The sequence below is a fragment of the Pinus tabuliformis genome, chromosome J (assembly GCF_031772625.1).
Source record: "Pinus tabuliformis cultivar Carrire ecotype Pingquan chromosome J, CPIR1, whole genome shotgun sequence".
Taxonomy (NCBI): Eukaryota; Viridiplantae; Streptophyta; class Pinopsida; order Pinales; family Pinaceae; genus Pinus; species Pinus tabuliformis.
This window is the reverse complement of record NC_142295.1, coordinates 829,656,623-829,673,210: the sequence shown is the minus strand read 5'-3', so window position 1 is coordinate 829,673,210 and position 16,588 is coordinate 829,656,623.

Sequence of the window (16,588 nt, the reverse complement as noted above, 5' to 3'; positions counted from 1 at the left end):
TATAGAGTCAAATGTGTAGAGAAAGGGGGATTTAGCTCAGTACCATGCCAGTATTTCTAGGTGTAAACTATAATTGACTCAGTTCTATAGTCATTGAAGTTACACATGTAATTTTATTTTATGTGTTTAATTTGTTTGTATAAAATCAAGGAGTGCATTTGGTAAATGGTCGAAGCATTTGTAGTGTTTTAAAAAAAAAAAAATTAGTACATGGCATCTCGTATAATCCTCCTGTGATGTTTTGAAGTGTATTCAGTAACCCTTCTTGTAGGTTTTAACCCCGTACAGAAATTACTTGCATATGAATTTTAAAACACAAAAAATAAACAATGAGAAAGCATAACACATAAAACACAGATACAAAGAGATTTTTCCCTGGATCCCAAAACCGGGACTACCAGTTTGATTTTTCATTATGTTGCTTTCAATGTTACAATACATATTTATACATGTTGAAGCATCGAATACCATGGACCGAAGACCATCGCATCCAAAACCATGGACCAAAAACCATCGCGTCCAAAACCATGTGTGAAAACCATGCACAAAACCATAAGTAGGTCTACCCAACCTAATATAGAGTGATTCTTGGTGATCGGTCGACATATGAGGCAATGATAGTTGGATATGATCAAGATAAATATGTAGCAGTGGTATGGGTGAATGCCCCAAAAGATAAACTAAGACCCATGCCAATTAGAATCTCTGCAGAGCTTTTAGTAGGACAAAACGTGTATGCAATTGGGAATCCAGTGAGTTTCCTTTTTCTTATTCTATTTAAATTCACCTAGCTCATTCTACCATCAAGTACTGCTTCACTTCTACATTTTTCACTTGTCTTGTCTCAAATTTATGTTTGTAGCTTAATGTATAAACATATAATGCATTTTAGATCTACTTTATCAATGGAGATCTTGATTTCAAAAATGCAAAACTACTTGTTTTCTATAAAATGTGATGCAATATTTTTTTGGATTCCTTTAAGACATCAAAATATAGAGTCAAATGTGTAGAGAAAGGGGGATTTAGCTCAGTACCATGCCAATATTGCTAGGTGTAAACAATAACTGACTCAGTTCTGTAGTCACATGTAATTTTATTTTATGTGTTTAATTTGTTTGTATAAAATCGAGTGCATTTGATAAATAAGCGAGGCATTTGTAGTGTTTAAATATATATATATATATATATATATATATATATATATATATATATATATATATATATATATATATATATATATATATATATATATATATATATATATATATATATATATATATAGTTTAGTACATGGCATCTTGTATAATCCTCCTATGATGTTTTGAAGTGTATTTAGTACCCCTTCTTGTAGGTTTTAACCCCGTACAGAAATTACTTGCATACGAATTCTAAAACACAGAAAATAAACAATGCGAGAGCATAACACATAAAACACATATACAAAGAGATTTTCCCCTGGATCCCAAAACTAGGACTACCAGCTTGATTTTCATTATGTTCTTTTCAATGTTACAATACATATTTATACATGTTGAAGCATCCAATACCATGGACTGAAAACCATCGCGGCAAAAACCATGGACCAAAAACCATCACGTCCAAAACCATGTGCGAAAAACCATGCACAAAACCATAGGTAGGTCTGCCCAACCTAATATATGGTCCAAAAAACAAATTTCCCAAGGCGCTGCCTTGGACCCCGTAGAAAGGGGCTACCCGCCCCCTCAAACCCCCTGTGACCCCCCGACTGCGCAACTGGTACAATGAAGGGGGGCCTCTGCCCCCCATCTAACTCCTTGGTTAACTACATAGGCTAGTCATGGAAAGAATATAACACAACCCAACACTTCTCTCTTGTTTGCACATATGCTCGTGTCTATCTTGTGTTACCTTGTGCATGTAAGAGACATGAAAAGAAGTTGGTATTACAAGTTGAAGTGCCATGTTTTCAAGGCACTTGATTCTTTACAACAATGATTGTAATGTAACAAGTTAATTGGAGTAAAAATCATCACAAAAATTGTTATGAAAGGGATATCCCAGACATGCCTAGAGTTCATGGTCAGGAGAAAATAAGGAATTGGCTTCAATTAAAAAAAATGCCACTTCACGAGTGAGGGTCATGATTCATGGTGGTCTCTTATGGTTGTTTGATGGAGGAATTATTACTCCAATGTTTTGTCAAGTTTCCAGGACATGGGGATATAGGAATGCAGGGATCGATCTGAGGGACATGTAGAGACACCCCACAAATTTTAGGGAACATCACAGAGGACTTCAGGGTGCTTAGCATAGGGGATTATGTGAAATACTAAAAATAGCACACAACCTTAAGATGGGTTTGTTGGTGGTTCTAGAAGCCAATTTGTTGTGACTTATAGAAATGCCTTATATCCTAACGCTGAAAACCCAACCTTGCATACCAATGTCGTTATTCTCATGAGACTTAGCACCACATACATCAAATTTCCAACACACTTCTAGTCATGTTGTGACCTATGGAAGGCTTTTTGAATCTTTTCTCTAGTTAGAGGTTAGTTGGAAATTGTACATTTAATTGAATGAAATATAATTACGACACATTGTGTAGTATTTTTTTCCCATCTCTTGTACTAACATGTGAGTTATCTAAATCATCTATGGCAATTAAACCTCCTGAAGTTGTCAAATTGAGCCTGCCAACTCTTCTTTTGCTGAAGTTGTGAAATTGAGTTAGATCTTTTTTGTTGAAGCTTCGACCTTTTTACAGATATATGTTTATGCTAAAATTTACCTGGTAGTCTTTCTTTTCAAGGATAGTGGTAAAGATTATTTGATGTAATTCTTACTCTGTACCTTTGGAAATATGGAAATTGGATCACATCCACCTTAGTTGAACTGAGAAAGAGCAAAGGTCCATGCTAATAGCTTGTACATAGGTGGGAATTTTAGTGTTTGTATGTCCTAGTGATGGGACAATGCATTGACTGCATGAATATGATGTGCGTAGACACCCATCTAGATTAAGGTTTGATATTGACCTGGGTGTTCCTAAGTTTGAGGACCCATTAAATGCACACAAGTCACTGAGTTCTGAAATATAGAAATAGGAGATATGCAACTTCTAGCTTCACAAACTAGGAAGTGCATCTCAAACACGTGTCTATATAGATTTGTGCTTGATGCAGGGGCGATGGAGCATGACTCACATCCAAATTATTGACCGATTTATGGAGTTTTTTGGTCTGTTAATAATGAGGTGATAGGAATGGATTTTGGAACCAAATGGAAAAAAAGAGAAATTACAACAACACTATGAAGAAAGATTCCTATGCACTATGTAGTGGGTATCGAACACCCAAAAAATATAGCATGTTGGTGTTCGAGGGTTTAGATGTATCTATTTCAAGAAATTTAGGATATAATGATTGGAATCTCTGTGTATAAGGGGACAAGCCTGCCTCTATGTAACAAAGACAAAGAGATAATGTGCTCAAAGGAGCCTTAGTATGCCTGTGGCATTAATCATTGGCTAGAAACCACGGTTTGGACCTTTGTGCTGCATTAAAGATTAGAGGAGGAGCTAATAAATAAACAGATTGTGTTTATGATGCCATAGGTTGTGTATTCATGTTCATTTGTCTACTAGAACTAGGTGTTAAATCTCTCTTGATTCCTCCAATTATAATGTTGTGTGGCAGAATATATTTCATAGTTGTATTGATACATTGGTCCTAGCTCAAACTTTTCTTCAAACAATTGGTTGGTCTCTATATCTCCTAGGAAGATACATAAGATGAAGATCCATAATTGTACTCAATTTGTAGGTAAATATTGGAAATGGATTCAAATATTCTAGACTCAGACCTACTAGGGCTCATGTTTTTGACATAAGTTGAAGAATTGGGTCCCCAAAAGATAAACAAAGACCCATGCCAGTTGGAATCTCAGCAGATCTTTTAGTAGGCAAAAAAGTGTATGAAATTGGGAATCCAATGAGTTTCCTTTTTCTCATTCTATTTAATTTCACATAGCTCATTCTACCATCAAATAGTACTTCATTTCTATAGTTTATATTTGGCTTGTCTTATATTTTTGTTTGTAGCTTAATGTATCAACATACATACAATGCATTTTAGATCTACTTTATCAATGGAGATCATGATTTCAGATATGCAAAACTTCTTGTTTTCTGTAAACTGTGATGCAATAGTTTTTTGGATTTCTTTAAGACATCAAAATATATAATCAAATGTGTAGAGAATGGGGGATTTAGCTCAGTACCATGCTAATATTGCTAGGTGTAAACTGTAATTGACTCATTGTTGTAATCATTGAAGCTACATATGTAATTATATTGTGTATTTAATTTGTTTGTATAAAATTGAGGAGTGCATTTGGTAAATGAGCAAGGCATATGTAGTGTTTTTAAAAAGATGTTTTATTTTACTGCATGGCATCTCGTATAATCCTCCTGTGATGTTTTGAAGTGTATTTTAGTACCCCTTCTCTCTTGTTTGTGCATATGCTCGTGTCTATCTTGTGTTACTTTGTGCATGTAAGAGACATGAAAAGAAGTTGGTATTACAAGTTGAAGTGCCATGTTTTCCAAGCTCTTGATTCTTTACAACAATGACTGTAATGTAATAGGTTAATTGGAGTACAAATCATCACAAAAATTCTTATGAGAGGGATATACTAGACATGCCTAGAGTTCATGGTAAGAAGAAAACAAGGAAGTTAAGAAAACAAGGAATTGACTTCAATTCAAAAAAATGCCACTTTACGAGAGAAGGACATGCATCATGGTGGTCTCTTGTGGTTGTTTGATGGAGGAATTCTTACTCCAATGTTTTTCCAAGTTTCTAGGACATGGGGATACAAGAATGTAGGGATCCATCTAAGGGACGTGTAGAGACACCCCATAAATTTTAGGGAACATGACAGAGAACTTCAGTGTGCTCAACGTAGGGGAGTACCTGAAATACCAAGACTAGCATGTAGCCTTAGTATGGGTTTGTTGGAGGTACTAGAAGCCAAGTTGTTGTGACTTCTGGAAAAGCCTAATATCCTAAGGCTAAAATCCCAACCTTGCATACCAACACTACCTTGCTCATGAGACTTAGCACCACATACATCAAAGTTCCAAGCCACTTCTACTCAATTTGTGACCTATGGTAGGCTTTTTAAATATTTTCTCGAGTTGGAGATCAACTAGACCTTATACATTTAGTTGAATGAAATAGAATTAAGGCATGTTGTGTAGTCTTTGTTTTCCCGTCTCTTAGACTAATGTGTGAGATATTTAAATCATGTAGTGAAATTCAACCTCCATAAGTTGTAAAATCAAGCCTGCCACATCTTCTTTTGTTGAATTTGTGAAATTGAACTGGATCCTTTCTATTGAAGCTCTAGCCTTTTTACATATATATGTTTATTCTGAAACATCCCTAGTAGTCTGTCCTTTTAGGGATAATGGTAAATATTATTTTATGTAATGCTTACTGTGTACTTTTGGAGAGATGGAAATTGGATCACATCCACCTTATTTGCACTGAGAAAGAGCTGAGGTCCACACTAATAGCTTAGACATGGGTGGGCATTGTAGTGTTTGTATGTCCATGTGATGGGACATTAAATATAGAAATGCATTGATTGCATGAATATGATGTTTTCACACACCCATATAGATTCAGGTTTGATATTGACCTGGGGGTTCCTAAGCTTGAGGATCCATCAAATGAACAAAAATCACTAAGTTCTGAAGTATACAAATAGAAGATCTGCAACTTCTAGCTTCACAAACTGGGAAGTGCATCTTAGACACGGGTCTATATAGATGTGTGCTCGATGCTGGGGCAGTAGGGAATGATGCACCTCCAAATTATTGACCCATTTATGGGAGTTGTTGGGTCTGTTAATCATGAGGAGCTAGGAATGGATTTTGGAACCAAATGGCAAGAAGAGAAATTACAGCAAGACCATGAAGCAAGATTCCTATGCACTGTGTAGTGGGTATCTAACAACTAAAAAATGTGGCAACATTGGTGTTTCGGGGTTTAGAAGTATTTCTTTCAAGAAATTTAGGATATAATGACTGCAATCTTTGTGTATAAGGGGACAAGCCTTCCTTTATGTAACATAGACAAAGAGATAATGTGCTTAGAGGAGCCTTAGTATGCATGTGGCATTAATCATTGGCTAGAAGCCATGGTTTGGACCTATGTGCTACATTAACGATTATAGGAGGAGCTAATAAATAAAGGGAATTCTTTTATGATTCCACATGTTATGTATTCATGTTCATTTATCTGCTGGAATTAGGTGTTAAATCTCTCTTTATTCCTCCAATTATAATGTTGTGTGGTAGAATGTATTTCTTAGTTGTATTGATACATAGGGTGAAAATTGACATGGTCCTAGATCAAACATTTCTTCAAAAAATTGGTTGGTCTCTATATCTCCTAAGAAGATACAAAAGATGCAGATCCATAATTGTATTCAGTTTGCAAGGAAATATTGGAAATGGATTCAAATATTCTAGACACTAATCTACTATGACTCATGTTTGTGACAAAATTTTAAGAATTGGGTTCCCAAAAGGTCATGGAACTTTGTCAAGGAGGAAGAGACTAACTAAATATCAAAACTTGATCCACATTGTAAACAAGATTCCTTTCTTTCATGCATAGACATTGGGAAAATGAAAATTTTCAATTAGCTTAAAACCCTGAAATAATAAATGTTTTACTTTAAAACCTTAAAAATAGGACCATTAAAAAAAAATCCCATAATTATCACTAACCTCACTTAAATTTTGTTGAAAAAACATAATCTCGTAATTATCCTTATGACTAGTTGGAAAAATTTGAAACAAACAAACAAAAACATTAGTGTGTGTGGCTAACCAATAAAAACACCCACTCTTTTCTGCACCATCTTTATCATTTAGATTTATTTATTTTGTATTTTTTCCTTATCGGTTCTTTGGTTCAATATATCTTAAAAGTTACAGAGATATAGTCACTTTTATATGCCATTGAGTTTGGATGACTAAAATTAGTAGATATCACACTCAAAGCATTCAAAAGCCTCGATAGGTGAACAATGGTTCCACTAAAGCTTCCTTAAATTTAGTATGATCTAATGATTAGGTAACCAACCTCATACATATCGCTGGTTAATTTATGTTGTTTGAAGTTTATTGAGTTTGAGTTTTATCATGAAACTACTGGAAACATACTATCATGGGTGAGTTAACTATCTTGATAGCAATGTTGTGGTTTGATCTAGTCCTTGAAAGGAACTTATAGTTGATGGTCAAAATTTCACATTCTTTTCATTTTCTTATCTTAACATATAACAAATATCCTTATGTTATAGCCTCTAGCTAGATATATACAATAACTGCCACTCAAAAGTTGGATGCCATCATTTTGGATCTTGAGCTTACTCAAATTACCTTTGTTTTAGTTGAAAATATGATTAGATCTCATTATATCATCTATTGTAGAGCATGAATCCAATTTATGTTTTTTTCAGTTAAAAATGTAATTAGATCTCACTATATCATCTTTTATAGAGCATGAATCCAATTTATTAGAGTCCATTTGTCTGAGGTCTAACAAAGCTACTTTAATTCGTTAAACTTATTTTCCGTATTTTGTTTGCTGATTGTGATTTTGCAGGTCACATCTACACTCGAAAAGGGGCCTATTTACTAAAGTGTGGAAGGAGAGGGAAGCTTCTGTTATGTCCATCCAAACTTTCTAAGGTGTGTAATAAAATTTAAAAAAATCTCCATAGAATGTCATTCTTTAACTTCTTCTTTTGATAATGGATTATTTATGTGACCTCCCCTCTAACACACAGCTAGAGTCCAAACATGCATGTTTTTTTGGGATATGTGAACAATGGAAAGATTTAGGCTAGCCATTTATCTAGAAATTTGCAACGTAGGAGACCAGGCATTTATAGTTGAATATTTCCTTGGCACTAAATTAGAGTTGTAGAGCCAGTCTCCTATTTTTCCGGCATATACCTCATTTTAAAATCAATTTATAGCTGACTTCGTACAGACCAGCCATGGGAGTGAAATTTCTACAGACCAAGTAAATATTCCAAATGTGTATAAATTAGTGACTCCTTGGATAATCCCAAGACTGGTGCTATTGTAGCCATAAGAAATTCGTTTGTTTTGAGTTCTTGATTACTGTATTGATAGTATATTGTTTATTCCATGCAATACCTTAACAGTGTATGAAAAAATTAAAATTAAGCCTGTCATAATATTTTGACTTACCCTCTTTTAGAGGGAAAATAGAGCGTGTGTGAAGCTTGTATGTCATAATCGTATCATGCAGAATTTACCTGACACAAACTTTGTGGATCTAAGTAGCAAGATACCTATGTTGGCATTATGATACAAGTATTACACAGGTGTTGTCCTTGATGGCAACTCTCTCAGATGAAAGATCACGATATAGCATGTAAACAACAAAGAATGAAGAAATAAAGGTATACGCAGGTTCACCATTGACCAAGCCGCGTATACACGCAGGTTCACTATATACAAAGTCGCGTATACGAACAAGGTATACGCAGGTTCACCATTGACCAAGTTGTGTATACACGCAAGTTCACTATATACAAAGGCACGTATAACATACACACGCAATTTCACAGAAGGAAAGACACGTACATGTTGGAAAACTATGTTTTGGGCCGTGATATTTGGTCCATGGTATTTGGTCTGAGGTATTGACCCCAAGTATTGGGTCCAAGGTATCGATCCTACGTGGTTTTGGACCATGGTATTGAGAGAGGCCTAAACCTATATAAGGAGAAGAAGATCATTAGGCCAAAGAGCAAGTGTGCAAGTGATGAATATCTTATGAAGTGTGAGATCTGGTATGCAGGTTATGGGTATGTGATGCTTTGCTAAGGATGCACCTATGTGGCAAATGAAGGTTGATGGACTGGGATCATGAAGACTAAAATGCATTATCATTATATGGTATGATCATGAATAGCTTAGATCTGAATACCAACGCATGTCTTATCATTTATATCTGACGATCTGGGTATATCTAAAGTAGAAAATTGCAGTGAAGGTATAAGTAATTATTTTCATATCTGTACAGTGGTTCCCTTTGGTGAAGGGGTGTATACACACTGGTTTGACATAGCCAAGTAGCGTATACATTATGAGATTTGATATTTGAGATTGTTGTTGGTTCTAGTGGTTGTTGCAGAGTTCTGGGTTCTACTCTGTGTTTTGATGACAGGGTTTCAATGATTCAGTTGTTGGGTGATTTAGAGATTGATGATGCAGATATAGTTGACGGTTGTATTGCAGTGGTGATTGATTTTGTATTGATGGATCCAGTCTAAAAATTTATGAAACATGGTCCTTGGAAGAAAAGAGAAGGTCATAGCCTTCTGTAGGCCGGTGCCTACGTACTAGTATATTTATCGGCTAGTACAAGAGCTAGGGCATTGTAGCTCCCTTCCAATAGATGCTGGAGAACAAGAGAAGGTTGTAGCCTTCTGCAAGTGGGTGCCTGCGTATTGGTATGATTCTGTGCCAATACAAGATTTTAAACAGGTTTTTCTTATCTTAAAGAAAATAGCAGTAGGTGGTTTTTGTCCCGCATTGGGTTTCCACATTATATCATGGTGTTCATGTCTGTCTCTTATGTGTGATGATATGTTCTGCTTTTACTACACCTGGTTACTTTTCATATGGTTAATGACGTTTTGATGCATTAATTAAAGATCAACATATGACAAATTAACTGAATCATAAGTTTACTGCATATACGCTAGTTGCATTAAACACAGTTGTGTGTACACGCGAGTTCCCTTAATTGAAGTAGCGTATATGAATCTGATTATGGAAATGAAAAAGTTATTGATTTGCTAATACTGATTCACACCCCCCCAAGTATTACTTCCAACAACCTGTTGGAATTCAAGAGGCAACAATACTACAAAGCAAGAAAGAGGTTTCACAGTTAACCTAGCTTTCACATTATGGCTGGAGTTGGTTTGTTGGTGAGCTGCTAGATATGCCAACTTTCTTTTTATGACTGAGTGTATGATTAAATCATTCGACATATTCCTCGCTCAATTTTCATTAAAATATGGGTTTTCTCAGAAGTTCTTCACACCTATAAACTTTGCGAGAGTTGTTTTTGAGTCCTTAGAGGTGGTTATCTTTTCAAAGAACACATGTACAAGAAGACGAGAAATAATATTCCCGACTAATTTAAAGTTATCTCCCTAAGAATAAGGTGTTCCCTTTTATAAACTTGACATCTCACCCTACTTCTTTATAGTGAATAACTTTGGGACTTGCCATGAATTGTGAGACAATTCCAACCCCATAACTACTAGTTTCTTATTTAAAGCTATACCCACTAGATTAGAATTTGCACAAGGGGAACTCCATTCCCATTTCGAACGAACCTGCAATCGACTTGTACCATGCTATTTAATATTTTCTCTATTTCTTCTCATCCTTGGTTTGTGACATAAATACACAACATCCTACCCTAGATTTTCTATACTAACACTCCTAAACTAGTTATATTCATTTTCTATACTAACACTCCTAAACTGGTAACTAATTAGCTGCTAAGTAACTAGTTATATTCATGTATATTGATGCCAAGTAAATTTCTCATGTTTTGTTATTAACATTCAACATTCATTAATATTTTTGTTTCCAAAATATATTTTAGAATTGCCAATTTAGCTTATTTACAGTGTGTCCCTAAAGCTTATTCCCACAAAAGTGGCTTAATTACTTAAGCTTTCTACAGAACAATTATGTTTGTTACCTTCACAATATTTTTTGAAGAGTTCCTTGAAATGCAAAGTATGTTTTTTGTTTGCAATGCGCATTTTATCTGCTAATAACTATATCTATGCAATGTACAAACTAAGACACCATTTGTTATGAAACCAACTCAAGGGAAAGATAGATCAACGCCTTAGAATTCAGCCTCTTCAAGGGGGCAACCTCCTTCACATTACATACATGAAAAATTCTTGGATAATTCAAATGACAAAACCTCCTTTCTATATATTGGAGTCTAAAGAGTCATAATATAACCCAACCGACCTAACAATAATAATATAAAGGCAAAAAAATAACAATAGAAGGATTCTATGGGGCACAGTAATAACAATATGGGGACAACATGGGCACAACAATATTAATAAGGGATACAACTACAATAGTAATGGGGTAATCACTAGTATTATAGGGACCCAACATGCCCCTCTCCTTCAAAAAAGTGTTGTCCTCAACGCTTGAGTAGTTCTGGATGCTTCTGTATAAAATTCTCATCCTCCCATGTGGAATCTTCAGTGGATAAGTTCTTCCACTTGATAAGATACTCCGAAATTGATCGATTTCATAGCTATCGAATTCTTGTTTCTGTGACTACTTCTGGTTCCAATATAATTTTTCCTTCCTCGTCAAGTTCTGGCAATATTGTTTGAACTGGGAGCTTGTCACCTATAACCTTCTTTAAACATTAAACATGGAAAACTGGGTGCAATCGAGAAGCTGCAGGAAGCTCCAAATTGTATGCCATAGTACCAATCTTTTGCAACACCTTGTACAGACCATAATACTTTGGTGATAATTTATTATCCTTCTTAGCTTGCTTGAGGGACATTTTCTTATATGGTTGTAGCCGTAGGAATACCCAATCACCTACATCAAAACTTCTTTCGCTGCAATGTTGATCTGCCTGTTGTTTCATTCTATTTTGTGCCAACACGAGGTTATCCTTTAAGAGTTGGAGGACTTGTTGTTGATGTTCGATGTGATGTTCCACTGCTTGAACCTTAGAATTTTCTCTTAAATATGATGTGATGGATGGTGGCTGATATCCATAAAGTGCCATAAATGGGGTCATTTTTGTTGCTGTATGGAAGGAAGTGTTATACCACCATTCAGCCAGAGGCAACCATTTGACCCATTGTGTCTGTTTATCAGATACAAAGCAACGAAGATATCCTTCCAAACATTTGTTTACTATCTCAGTTTGCCCATCAGATTGAGGATGATAAGATGAGATATGAGGTAACTGAGTATCAAGACAAGAAAATAATTTTGTCCAAAAATTTCCAGTGAAAATGGGATCTCTGTCACTTACAATAATATTTGGGTTTCCATGTAGCTTTTGAATTGTTTCCATAAATGCATAAGAAATTGTACTGGCTTTAAATGGATGTGATAATGCACAAAAGTGTGCATACTTGGTAAGTCTGTCAACTACCACCATGATGACACTCTTTCCCTCAGACTTGGGTAAACCTATGATAAAATCCATTGAAACCTCCTCCCAACGTTGGCTTGGAATGGATAAAGGTTGTAATATACCCGGTGTCTTAATTATTTCAACTTTATTTTGTTGGCAAACCAAACATTCCGCCACAAACTTTTGAATATCTGATTTAAGGCCATTCCAAAAAATTCCTTCTTAACCCTGTGGTAAGTTTTTAAAAATCTTGAGTGCCCTCCTAAGGGATAACTGTGCAATTCCATAAGAATATTTTGTTTTAGCTAGGAATTCTTACAGAGGTATAAGTGATCTGTGTACCATAACGAATCATTTTGCCAACTAAATTTATCAGACGTACTGGAATCTTTTTGTAACTTTCGAATAAGTGCCCACACTTCTTCTTCATTCTTCCATTCCTCCCTTCTTTGTTTATCCAATCTGGTTGGATAATAGAAATGGTGCACAACAATGCTTCCACATCCTCATCCTTTCTTGAGAGTGCATCTACCACCACATTTTGCTTCCATTTTTTGTAGATGATTTCAAAGTCATAACCCAACATCTTTGTGACCCACTTTTGTTGCTCTTCAAAGGATAATCTTTGTTCTAAAAAGTATTTAAGGCTATCATGATCCTTTTTTACCTTGAAGTGTCTTCCCATTAGATAGGGTCGCCATTTCTTAAGTGAATGGAGTATTGCCGACATTTCCTTCTCATAAATAGCTTTATGTAAAAACTTTCCCTTGATTGGAAGACTTTCAAAAGAAATGGGTCTTTCATCTTGCATTAAAATAGTACCAATTCCATTTCCTGAAGCATCACATTCCACAACAAAGGTTTTTGTGAAGTCCGGTGTAGCTAAGACCAGTGCTTGAAACATTGCCTCTTTAAGATGTTCGAAGGCCTTTGTTGCTGCTAGAGTCCATGAAAATGCATCTTTCTTCAATAATGTTGTTAGAGGTGCTGCTATTCTCCCATAATTCTTAACAAACTTGCAATAATACCCTGTCAACCTGAGAAATCCTTGCAGATGCTTTATGGATGTGGGGATTTTCCATTCCTTAATGGCTTTAATTTTTCTAGGGTCTACCTTAACTCCTTCATGAGATACAATATGACCCAGATATTCCACCTCTTGTACTCCAAAGAAACATTTGAATCTTTTCGCATATAGTAGTTTCTCCTCCAATAGTTGTAGCACCTTGTCAACATGTTTAACATGATCCTTCCAAGACTTGCTGTAGAATAGTATATCATCAAAAAATACTAACACAAATTTTCTAAGGAATGGTTTTAAAATGGAATTCATCAAACCTTGAAATATTGAAGGTGCATTGGTAAGGCCAAAAGGCATGACCAAAAATTCATAATGACCCTCATGAGTTCTAAACACTGTTTTTGGAATGTCTTCAGTCTTCATTCTGATTTGATGATATCCTGAATGAAGATCCAACTTGGTGAAGTAAATTGATCCATGAAATTCATGCAATAATTCATGAATGACAGGAATGGGAAACTTATCTTTAATAGTGAGCTTGTTGAGCTCCCTATAATCCGGACACATTTGCCATGATCCATCCTTCTTGTGCACCAATACTACTAGAGCAGAGAAGGAACTTCGACTCAGTTGAATTATACCAGCCTCTAGCATTTCTGCAACCATACATTCAATTTCACTCTTTTGGGCATAGGGATATCTATATGGCCTGATGTTTGGAGGAACACTTCCTGGAATCAGATGAATAGCATGATCATGATCACAAATAGGTGGGAGACCTTTGGGAGTCTCAAATACCTTGGAATGATTGTCCAAGACTTTTTGGAGATCTAGAGAAATATATGATTCCAATATGGAAACATCTAGCAAACATAATTGTGCAATTTCACCTCTTTGTTCCTTCTTTAGAAGCTTTGTCATACCGTTAGGGCTGATTATCTTTCCTGGTTTCCTTGCAATACCCCTTAATTCAACTTCCTTTCCTTCCACAAAAAATTTCATGAAAAGTTCTTGAACATTAAAAGCTATTGTACCCAAGGATTGTAGCCATTGGACTCCTAGTACAACATCAGCACCTCCCATTGGAATGGAAAGCATTGGGCTAGTCAATACATATTCTCCCATGGATAGCTTGATATTATGGAACTTTCCCGAGAAATTTATTGCTCCTCCATTTTCAACCATCACTTGACACTCTAGTGCTGGATATAAGAAGCAATTCAATTCTTTTTCTACCTTACAATGAATGAAATTGTGGGTATTTCCTGAATCAATCAACACTATTACCTTTTTCTTCTTGATTTGTCCTTCTATATTGATGATTTGAGGAGTGGTAATTCCCACCAATGCATTACAAGATATGGTCGGATTCATTTCTTCTTTATCTAAGCTTTGTTCCTGGAGTATATCCTCTTCTTTTTACCTTTCTTGCTCCTTTTCTTCTTCCTCTTCACAATCTATGTAGAATAATTTCTTCTCAGCACACTTATGACCTTTAGTGTATTTGCTATCACAACTGTAACAAAGCCCTTTTGCTATTTTTTCTTCCAATTGTTGTGGTGTCAACCTTATAGGTTGTGGAAGACTAGGGGCAACAACACTTCCATCTTTATAGTTGTTAGTGGTATGCTTCCTGGTTGCCATAATTTTTCTTTCCATTTTTCTTGCTAACCTGAATGCCTTCTCTAATGAATCAGGTTCCCAAAGGCGAACATCATGTTGGATATTATCCTTTAAAGTCCCTATGGAACTCCTCAATGTGCTCCATTACTGAACCCTTTTGTTTGAGACTTATCAATTGGCTAAAAAAAGTGTTGCCTTTTGTATCCTCATAATGTGCTGTTAATTCTTCTGTAAAAATTGCCCAAGTGATAATTTGTTTACGAGAGCAAAGCCATTGATACCATACAAACTGATTTGGTTCCAAATATAAAGTTGCAATACGTACCTTTTGTGTGTTTTGCACATTATTGAGATCGAAAAATTGCTCCATCTGTAATATCCATGTTGCGGGATCCTTGCCATCAAACTTCCTCATATCGATTTTTGGAATATGGTGGGTCTTCAATCCCATATTAGAGTCTATGAAATCATGATTAACATTTCTTTTGTTCGCTTCATGAGTTTCTTTTACTACCTTTTCACCATTAGTAAGTATTTCTTGTAGAAAATTTGTGAAATATATCTTCAAATCTTCCATGTCTCTCTTCAAATCTGTCTTCAAATCATCAATCTTAGCTTCCACGCCCTTTATCTTAGATTCAACACCATTTATCTTAGCTTCTGTTAGCTTTTGTGAGAGTGAAATTTGTTGCACTTGGTCTTGTAATTTTGATATATCATGTAGTGTTTCTTCCTCTTCTTCGTGAGTCATGCTAGAGATTTCAAGCTGCTTACTAGGTGTTTTCATTTTCTTTCCTCGGGGCATCATTTACTAATAACATATGCCCTTTGAATTCCTTCAAAATAATTTTTCAAACCAAGCTTAAGCAAAAATTTAAAAAAATCTACACACATTTTTTCACTTTGTAGTAGCTTGATATTGCCTCTGACATATCTCTGTAATTTTGGATCATCCAATTCTGAAATTGTGATCTGTAGTAGCCCTCTATGTCCTCTTTCCATTGCCACCAGTTTGATCCCAATTGGATTCTCCAAGGAAAGTTATGTCAAATCTCCCACAGTGACCTGATTATATACTAGTTCAGTAGAGCAAACTTGTACGATGTGCCACATGTCCTTGTTTCGACCTTTGGCTCTGAAAAATATTTACAAGAAACTATAGTCTGTCCTCCTTCTGTACCTTCTTACGAAATTTCAATCTGATTCTCAGAGAGAAAGTTATGATGATTTTCCCTAGGTCACCTGTTTGGAATGTAATTAAGGAGTCTGCAAAAAGACCAAATTCCTCAGATCATATCTCCACAAATATAGCGCAAAAAGATCTGAAATTCGGACCCCAGATTCAGCACGATTTCTTCTCAAGTGGGTTTTTTTTTAGCTTCTGAAACGTAGCAGAAAAAAAGCTATAGCGAAAATGCCATGATGACCTGTTTGGAGTAGCGAAACACTAGAATCCAAAGCTCTGATACTAAATGTTATGAAACCAGCTCAAGAAAAAGATAGAAAAGATAGATCAACGCCTTAGAATTCAGCCTCTTCGAGGGGGCAACCTCCTTCACATTACATAAATGAACAATTATTGGATGATTCAAATGACAACACCTCCTTTCTATATATAGGAGTCTAAAGAGTCACAATATAACCCAGCCGACCTAAAAATAATAATAGAGGGATTTTATGGGGC